The following is a 10,399-nucleotide window of genomic DNA, read 5'->3' on the forward strand; positions in this document are numbered from 1 at the left end:
GGTGGAGCAAGACCCCCAACCTAGGTCCTTTTGTTTCAGCCCGGTGAAAAATGCACTGCTTGTTGATAACACTGGCAAGGCTCTGAGAAAGGAAACCCAGAAATCCTCAGGGTTTAATTTCCTCCATCCAGGTCTCCACCGTCACCTCCACAGAAAGCCTTCTCCAGCGCTCTACCCCAAATTATCACCCCTGCTCTATTTGCAGTGTTTGTCTGCATACCATTTCGGCTCGCCTGGCATTAGAAGTTTATTCATCGGTTTGTCGTCGTCTTCCCGGAAGTTGGGATCTTTGGGGGTTCGCGACTATATAACACCTAGCACCATGCCTGGCACACAGCAGCAGAGCGCAGTAAACATGAGTTCAGTGAGTGAGTGATTCCCACGTGTTATCTCCTCAGGTCCTCACATGTACACCAAATCCCTACAGTGTGCTGAACTACACTGTCCTAACGAAGGAGACTAGAATGAAGCAGAAATATGCCAAGGCAGAGAAATGAAGAGGTCATATTTTGTTTGTCAAATGCCAGCCGGTATATGGCCTGGAAGAGAGAGATACAGTACACAGTACTGAAAGAAAACCTTAGAGCTAACTCCTGGCTCCCTGTGCCTTACACACCATGACCTTGGAGTCCTTTCTGCACTTTGCCTCTGTCTTTTCATGTGTTAAACAGATCTTTTCAGTTTTAAGGCTAAGAATTGCTCTTGGTTGCAAACATTTGTGAAGGTTTATAAGCAAACACCAGCAATCTACAGAGGATGTATTTAAGTGATCAGATGTCTTTAAATTTCTAACAGAGAGATCAAAGACTCCAGTGTTCATCATGACATCTCACTCACCTAAGCTGAAGGAGCAGCTGGGAAATATAAGGACGGGGACATTTTTGGTTTTCAGTGAGGCCATTGTTTAGGACAGCAGTTAGGTTCTTTGGACAATGTGTAGACAGATAACTAAAAGAATCAAGCCAGGTGTGGCGGTACACACCTATAATCTCAGCACTCAGGAGGCTGAGGCAGGAGGATCACTGTGAGTTCAAGGCCAGCCTGGGCTACATAGTGAGTTCAAAGCCAGTCTGCAACAAAACAAAACAAAACAAATCACCACAACAAAAAAAAGACCCCCTCAAAATGTTATCAGTGCAAGTTTATAAAATGTCTTACATTCTGATCAATCCTAAATATCTCTGTTGTGTCTCAGATTGAACAGTGTACCCTGGTGGGTTCCTCTAGTTACCATGAGCTGAGTCTGTAGCATCCATGGGCTAGGGCCCCGAGGCAGATAGCAGGCTCCTCCTAGAGTTAAAAGGCGTTAGGGAGTTTTATAATAGGTTGCAGTTTCCCTGGGTCTCCAATTACTCTGGTTTCCCTTTGATTAAAGCAGTGTGATTAGAGACCACTGGGTCCTGGACATTTTCTAGGCCCTGTCCCCTCAGATTTCTGCTCCGGTTCTCCAGCTCTCCATCCCTCTCCCACCCCAGCTCCTCCTTGAGTGAGGTGAGTTCTCACTTCAAAGAGCCCTGGCTGCCCTGTAACTGGGATAAAGCACTTCTAGAGAATGTGTTTTTGTGTTTTTCATCTCTGAAAATGGAGTTGGGTTAGTCAATGTTTAGAACTGCTGAGGAGGGAACACAGTCCATTTCCATAGACAATGGGACTTTCAGGTCTGGTTTGGTGATGCACACCTGTGATCCTAGCTCCTTGGGAGGCTGAGGCAGGAGGATGGTGACCTCAGCAACTTAGTAAACTCCTGTCTCAAAATCAAAATGAGTCAACTGATCTGAACTTCCATGTTTTAGTTCCACCATTTAAAGGAATCTCGCCAGGCGTGGGGGTGCACGGTTGTAATCCCAGCACTCTGGGAGGCTGGGGCAGGAGGTACAAAAGTTCAGGCTCAGCCTAGAACTCAGCAACTTATGGATACTCTGTCCTAAAATAAAAAAGGGCTGGGGAAACAGCACAAGCTGAAGACCCTGGGCTCAATCCCATTACTGTGGGGGAAAACGGGGGGTCCTCCTCAAATTTATTGTTTAGGGGTGTGCTTTATAAGATCATTATGTCTCCAAAGAACTGGCTAACCTGAAATCTCTTTAGAAAGTTTAGATTTCTAAACCACATACTCTACTCACCTGCAAAGCAATTCCCCCAAATCCTCTATTCTCTGGCTGTTCCCGGAGCAACAATCCTCTGAGACCTGCACACCCTCCTTCTTGTCTATACTTACCGAGTTACAAGATCTCTATCTTTTAAATTGTCCCTAGTCCCTCCTACTTGGGAAGTTGAGGCAGGAGAATTATTTGAGCCCAGGAGTTCAAGACCAGCATACTCAAAAAAAAGTCTCCACTGCCTCTCAGTCCCTCCTTCCCACCCCAGGGTGTCATAGTCACTGCTCCGGTTATTGTCCTCCACCTGACACCACAAATCCGATTATGCTGTCCCCCCACATCACAGCCCCCTCTTCAAAGTCTTTCTGACACCTCCACAGGATAACCCTAAAGTTCTTGGCAGAGAAGGCCCCGCATTTCCAGCCCCTGCTGATCCCCGTCACACCTTACTTCTGGCTCAGAGCTGCTGCTCTGCAACCTTCTGAGGCCGACTTACGACCGGCCGTGGCTGACTCCTGCAATTTCTACTGCTCAGGGGATACTTAGCTACTTGCTCTTCTTAGCCTGGCCACCTCTTTCTGAATTCTGTTATTAGCCCATGCTTGTGATACAAGGGGATTACTTCAGCTCATCCTGCTCATTTCTGTGGCCCTTCTGTCTCCCTTTTCCCAATCCTCTTCCCATCTGTACCAAGACAATTTCCCTGCTTCTTCACACGGCTCTTTCTTTTGCTCTTTAAATTGTTTATGTTTTGGGTCTCACGTCAGAGATACGATATTTCTTTTTGGTCTCGAGAGCCACCCATTTTCTGTATGGCTGACTGGCACTCCGTTGTGTTGGTACAGCACATTTTCTTTGTCATTCATGGCTGGTGGGCACTTCCACAATTCAGCTATCAGGACCCAGGCTGCTAGGAACGTGGGTATGCATGTGTCTCTGCAATAGGACGGTTAGCTGTTCTGGAAGGAGTCCCTGGACAGGTAGAGCCTCTCACTTCCAGACAGCCCAGGATGAGCCCAGGAGCTGTTCCCGAAGGCCCCACAGACCCAGGCTCCTGCGCTGCTCTGGAACTCTCCCTGCACGATCCCGATCCCCAGATTGCCAGGCCATCCGGGTCAGTCCCTCACAACATCACCGCCTGTTTTCTTTTTTCTCTCGGCAGTCTATCAACGGAGCGATGGAATGCTCCCCCCAGGGCACACCTGTGAGATCACCAGCAGCTCACACTTCCTCACTCAGCATCCACACCAGCAAGGGCTTGGACTATTAGTGGAAGAAAAGCAGTTTTGAGAAACAGACTCAGTGTCTGATTCCTTTGGACGTGTGGTGTGACACCACTGTCTGCTGCTGTGCTGGGTGAGAACAGGACAGCACCAGGTGCCTCTCACAGCAGTGGACGCTAAGCAGCGTGCAGAATCATCTCGTTTTCTCCACTCTTTCACACCTATTTATACCCGCGCAGACTGGTTATACAGATTAATAGGCATCATTCTGGCAGATTCCTACATGCACGTAACATACATGCATCCCCCACCCCTGTCTGCCCTCCCTGTATGTTCCCATTTTACAAATGAGAAAAGTATAGTGTCCAAAGATGTCGGCTAAGGAGTAGAGAAGCCAGGATCAAATCTGGGTTTAACATCACAGCCTATACTCTTTTCTGTTTTGTTTTGTTTTTCCTATATACTCTTGAGCTACTGTCTTGTTTCTAAAGATGAGTTTTGCAGGGCTGGGGATTTATCTCAGTGGTGCTGCTGCCTGCCCCACAAGCTCAAGGACCCGAGTTCGATCCCCAGTACCCAAAAAAAAAAAAAAAAAGATGAGGAGTTTTGCATAAACAGCTATATAAAATGCTTTGTTTTCCTTAGCTTTCTCTCCACAACATCACCGGAATGTAGAATAATTCTAAAAAGTTTAATGCCATGACCTTCAGCCAGAAATGAAGCAATGATTGTCCATCTTGCCTAGGGAGGCTCAATGATGTTACCTCAAATTTTCTGGTTTGTAGAATCACAGATTTGTGCAGCCAGAGGCAAGAATGTAAGGGTCCCCCAAAGCCCCCTTACCCTGGAGAAATTCAGACAAGTGAGACCCTGAGCTTTCCAAAGCAGTTTACTGTACCGTTTTCATTTCTACAGATACAGAATCATTTTACTGTTCAAATGCAATAAAATGGGACTATATCTGAGATCTTTACACAATAGTTGCTCTGTTGCCTATTGTTGTGACCAGTGTCAGTGTGTACTAACCTCTTACTCAAAGAAGGGTCTTACCCAGTCTCAGATGTGTTCAGCAGCCCATCCATCCCCTCTATGTGTAACTCAGAGACAGACTGTTCTGCACGAAGGACCAATCCTGTGGCTGGGTCAGCTTCTGGTTTGTGGGTCACCCATTCCACCGACCACACCTCACCTGACATCCGGAAGGCAGGACACACTCAGGTAACATGGCCATGAATGAACTTGTCAGTAAAATAGATTACAGCTCAACTCACAGGATCATAATACTTTTTTTTGCTTTTTTAAAACTAAAGCCTTTCAGTTCAGTTGCAACAAATGAAAAAAAAAAAAAAGGCATTACATTAATGATCTGTCTGGCAGCACTTCTGGCCAATCCGACCAATGGGTCTTCCAACAAGACTGCTCTACAGATGAGGGCAAGTCCTGGGAGACTTGGAGGACTCACAGCACACGGGTTTGCAGAGGCGACCTACTTCTTTTTGGAGGGGGACATTTTCACTTAACAGGAACTCTAATTTCAGCCTAATCCAGCTCACTACACTGTCGTTTTATGATAGAGCAGATCATGCTTCCATTTACAACCCTTTCTCAAGTTTTTTTTGTTTCTCCCCTGGAATCTGTAACATGCTTCTTTTTCACTTTTCTTTTTCCCCCCTGTGGTGTGCTGAGGGTGGAACCCAGGGCCTCACACATGATAGGCGAGCTTTACCATCAGCCCCTCTACCTTTCAGAAAAATATTTGAGAGGTGGAAGCAATTTAGTGAAGACTCAAAGTATTAGTCTTACTATTATTTTTGTTAAGCCTCACTCCCAGTCCTTTTTACTTTATTTTTCAGACAGGGTCTGGCTAAGTTGTTCAGGCTGGCCTCAAACTTGGCAACCCTTCAGCTCTCTGCCTCTGAGTAGGTGGACTTAATAGAATTCACCACTATGCCCCGGCCTCTGGAAGTATTTTTTAGGACATACTTTTGTGAGATATTGCATCTTTACATTGAGGAGTCAAAGTTTTTTGAAAGAATCCAACAATATGGTTAAACAACCTTTCGACCAAAGCCACCACTCAATAGTGGAGGCCAAAATCCGACCGAAGCAGCTTATAGAAACACCTTCTTGCTCTTCCAAAACCTTTAATATGCCTTTCCGTAACATGCAGCTGATTCCTAAGAATGCTTTTCATGAAGTGCAGCACTTTTTAATACTGTCATGCAAATTAAAATCTACAGAAAAATGCCTGTTTCTCCCATTTGGTTAGGAGAGTTCTTAGGGAGAGTAAACATGATGATCATATAAATAAATATTTCGGATCCTTGAACGCCCATCATGGGGACATCTATGCACTATGATGCTGGTGCTAGATAGTACCAAAATTAATTTACAATGGAATTATTAGAGGAAAAAGAATTTAAGGAAACCGCTCATGCCTTATCTGGACTGCAAACTTTCTGTGCACCCTGAGCTAAATATTTCCCGTCACCATCAACAGTGCTAGTGGCCTGGGGCATCTGTCCTTTTGCCCCTGCTGGCTGGGGGTGAGGTGGGGCTCTTGTCTGGAGTAGTGGAGGAACCAATTTAATGTACAGAATGGATATTTATAGTTTTCTGGATGTTTTAGATGGTTTTATGTCTTAGTTCTTAACTGTGTACTTATTAAGCATGATTTTTAAAAAGTTATTTGCTTCTCTGTTCCTTTCTACTTCCAACAACCAAGAACTCATGCTTTACAATGGAATGTATTTTTAAGGCAGATGGGGAAAAAGAACCACGTCTCAGATGTCTTTTTTCTATTTCTTTCCTTCCCTGTAAGGTTTTTCCTTATGGAGCTTTCAGTTTTAGATTTCCATAACCCCCTAATCCAAAACAGGCTAAGAAGAGTAACGAACGGAACAAACCACATGTTGCTTTGCTTTTCTTTTTTTGAGGAGGAAAACTCCAGCCTAGAAAAAGAGTATGCAAACTTAGCAGTTAAACTGAAATTAAAGATGTTTTAAGGGTTTCTTAACCCTAGTCTTGGCCATCTTGTAATATTTTAAAATATAAATGGAAACACATGATTATGATAAACTCTGATTCTAGTTAAAAGCAAAGAAAAGACATTAAGCCCATGGCTAATAGTTGACTAAATGAATTTTGACTTACAGGGCAATCTGAATATTTTCACCTGGGCCAAAGATAAGAGACACAGTAAAAAATTAACTTGAAGCATTTCTCTGGGAAATCAACACTAGTGCACTCTGAGCCCCGATTAGCAGTCTATATCTGGGCTCCTGAAGACTCGCGTAAATTATTAGGAAATTTTACGGCTCAGTTCAGCTGTCAAAGGGAAGCGCCTCCTGACAACACTTCACACCTGTTACTCATCTAGTGCGGCCCTGGGCTTAATCTTCCCACCTGGGATGAGTGTGTCCAGAGCCCTCGCACACGTTTCCCACAGGGGATGGATTCCTGGGGGTGTTGGGTAGTAAAGAAATTAAGGTACCTGAAAATTCCTGGAATCTCCCCAAAATAGACTGTCATGACAGATCTTAGCTAAAGTTGCCATGCAAGACTGTCACAAGATGGTCTGTCTGAGCACTTCAGTCTGAAGGGTGTGCACAAACACATGCACACGCTACACCTGTTTAAGGAAAATGCAGCAGAAATTATGAAAGCTGACGTTTCTTCTGGGTCTTACAGCCACAGAAAATGTAAGGGCACAAAAACAATCCACACTGGGGTATTCCCAGCTGCTAAGGTCGTTCTCAGCTGTGGGGTCCCCTGTTTTACCCCACACCTGCCTTCTGCCCTAATTCAACTCACTTTATAACGAGAGGAATGGTAGGTCAGTCAGGCTTTTCCTCCGTCTCAGAAAGCCCTCCCTGAAGTGGTCCTCCCAAAAGGAAGCCACCATAGTCAAGGGAAGTAGTGGCAGCTATTTAACAACGTAAAAGGGGATTCTTGGGAAAAAGAGGTCTGAAAGAAAATATAGTTTAAATCTCAAGTCTATGCCAAAAATAGGAGAAAAACTTCACTTGCTCAGTCATATGTGAATTTTAGAAGTTGTGAATGACAAATAATAAATGGCAATGGAACATCAACTCTGTTGATAGCCCCTCCCAACACACATACCGGACATTGAACCCAGAACCTCCTGCTTGCTGGACAGATGTGCCACCCCTGAGCTACATCTCAATCCTCTTGATGGTTTTTAGGGGAGTGAGGTGTGAGGAGAAGCAGGGGTGGAGGAAAAGCCTAATCATAAAAGATGAGGGCACTTAAGGAACCAGGGAGTTGCAAGCTGAAAGCAACCAGAGGAGCTCAGAGGTGTTGCTCCTGGATGCAGCTCCTGGGCTCTGAGCTGACAAAGGCAAGTTCTTGCTCATGGAAAGGTGGGGCAGAGGACAGGGATACTGCTCAGGGGTAATTCTGAGTGGCTTAGAGGAGACTATGCCGGCTGGGAACCAAACAGTACCTGCCTCGGAGCAAGCATTTAGTGGGCAGAAAACGTGAGTAGGTCTGGGGTCACTCTGGAAGGGCACCTTCCTGAGGGCGTCCTGGGGAGCGCCTGGGGTCCACAGAGGTTCCCCGGAAAGGGCTGCATGGGACCGGGGTGTCAGCACTCCGTGGCTGCACCTCGGGGAAGCCAGGGCACTGGAAAGCGAAGAGGAAGAGGACACGGAGGTGTCTCAGGGAACACAAGTGCCACAGTGCAGCCAAGCATTGGAAAAAATGCAGCCAGCACCAAAAACCCCGCCAGACTCTAGGACGCACGGTCCCTCCATTCCTTCTCTGCCTCTTTCTAGTTAATGCTTTAAATTGCTCTCCTGGCAGACTGGACTTGATAGCTCCTCAGTGTGTAAAATTGAAAAAGGCCAGTTCGTAGCTCTGGGGTTAGAGCCCAGCGTGACAGCAATGGGTCCACTCTGGGATGTATCCATGCGGACAGATGAGTGTGAGTGTGTGTGTGTTTTGTGGCCTGGAGGCCAGTGATTCAGTGAAGGTAGATTTTTTTTGTCATAAACAGATATTCTAAAAAAAGTCTACTAAAGAGATTAAAAAATTCTGTTTGTAGCTAGGTGTGCTGGTTTGCACCAATAGTTCTAGCTATTTGGGAGGCTGAGGCAGGAGGAGTTCTTCAGCCCTGGAGTTCAGGGCCAGTCTGGGAAATATAGCAAGACCTTTCTTTTTTAACCTCATTTCTTCAAAACAAAACAAAACAAAAACTTATGTTTGTACAATGAGACAAGAGTATTTCCTACTAGATTTTATGGCTGTGAATTAGGTTATTTTTTATTAATGGTACTCAAACAGAAATTGATGCTAAGCTGGTTGGTAATATAAGAATCACCTGGACATCTACTCAAATGTACAGAAGCCTCATATCCCTGTAGATCTGGACTCCATAATCCTGAGTTAGGATTTAGAAATCTGTTATTTCATCTCTTCTCCACAGATAACTGATTTATAACTGAGTTTAGGAACCACTGCTCGACTGACAGCGTACACTTTAGTTACTTGCTGCCCTTAGAAAGCGGTGCCTTTGTAGAATAAGAAAAAAGAGCCAGGTGAGGCTGGCCAGTGCCAAATTCCACCTGGACACATGTAGATGAGCGAATCTTGGAACTCCTTCAGGAGAAACTCAAAGGATGACTGTGGTCAGGGGTCTGACCCACCTGAGTGAAGACATGTTTCTGTCTGAATACATTCGCTGGGACTTGTCTTTTGGTGTCCCTCATTGTACTGGTTTGAATTAACAGAATCTGAAAACTATGGCTTCTCAAAGATGTTTGTGGAAGGGGTTAAATAAAAACAGGAAATGAAAAATGTAGACTATAAAACCATCACCTAATATCTACACCCATTGTGTGTGTGTGTGTGTGTGTGTGTGTGGCACACGATGTTTAATTTTAATTATACATGGATTCTGCAATTTCAACACATTTCTTGTGCCTAAACTCCACTGTGCACAGCTTTTGAGGCCGTGCTGGCCCAGGGCTGTGAAGGAGCTGCTGCCCTGCTGGGCCACGGTGTGGCATGGGGAGGCTTCGGGGAGCCTGCTGTTTTTGGGTGAAGGACTTTGGGTGCCCTTCGTGTCCCAACACATGGGCACAGCAAGCAGATCACATGCATTTAGGGGCCAGGGGACATGTGCTGAAAATACTAAGTACACGAAGTTGTAGACAGAGCAGAGAAACGATAAAACTCATGACCTTACAGATGAAAGCTGGGGTGAGGTTTGGATCTTTTGGAACTAAACAGCAGCTCGATTGTTGGAACCATCTTGTCTTAGCCAGAAACGTGTCCTCGGCCCCACGGCCTGCTTTCCACCCCAGAGTGACCACTGACAAATAGTCAGGTCACTGCTTGCAATTGTATCCGTTACTCTTTTGTTAAAACCTTTTCCCTTTCTTCTTGCACCAGTTCTGTAACTCTTCTCTTGCTGTGTTCTGATTTGTTTTATTGCATGTAATAACTTTTAAGCTATTATTATCATATTACTGTAAGGAAGGATTCTGGAAGAACTAACCTCAAATTCCCACCACACCATCAATGAAGGTTGCCTTGCAGGAGCAGGCTGTTTGGCTTAAGCGATGTTGACTGACATTCACGAAGCCAAAGCATCTGTGTTGATTTAATACAGAGAAGTAGAAGGTGGTTAGAGTAGGTCATGTGACAGGCGAGACAGAAGCTTATCGCTGGCTTCCATCTCAGTATTGACAGTATTAATTTTTCCTCATTACCAGAGGATAAGGTAAATATGTGTGGGAAGACATACAGTAGGATAAGATTACAACTCCCGTTCCTGTATGATTGTTATCAGGATATGAAATGCTATGATGTCAATCTCACTGGAATTAATCCATCAGTTTGTCACTTCTGAGTTCAACAAAAGTCATGTATAAACACATGACAGTGAAAGTGTATTTTAATGGTGATAGAACTATTGCTTTTATACTTCTGGAAACTCATGAAAAGATAATCCTTCTTGTATGATAGTTACAGTGGCAAATGACAAGTGTGGCGAATGCGGCTCTGAACAGCAAAGCGGGGAGGGTGGAATGTTGGCCCCAGACTAAGTATTTT

Source organism: Heterocephalus glaber, unplaced genomic scaffold, assembly GCF_053883595.1.
Source record: "Heterocephalus glaber isolate CG9 unplaced genomic scaffold, H.glaber_assembly_v1.0 deba00001733, whole genome shotgun sequence".
NCBI classification, from domain to species: domain Eukaryota; kingdom Metazoa; phylum Chordata; class Mammalia; order Rodentia; family Bathyergidae; genus Heterocephalus; species Heterocephalus glaber.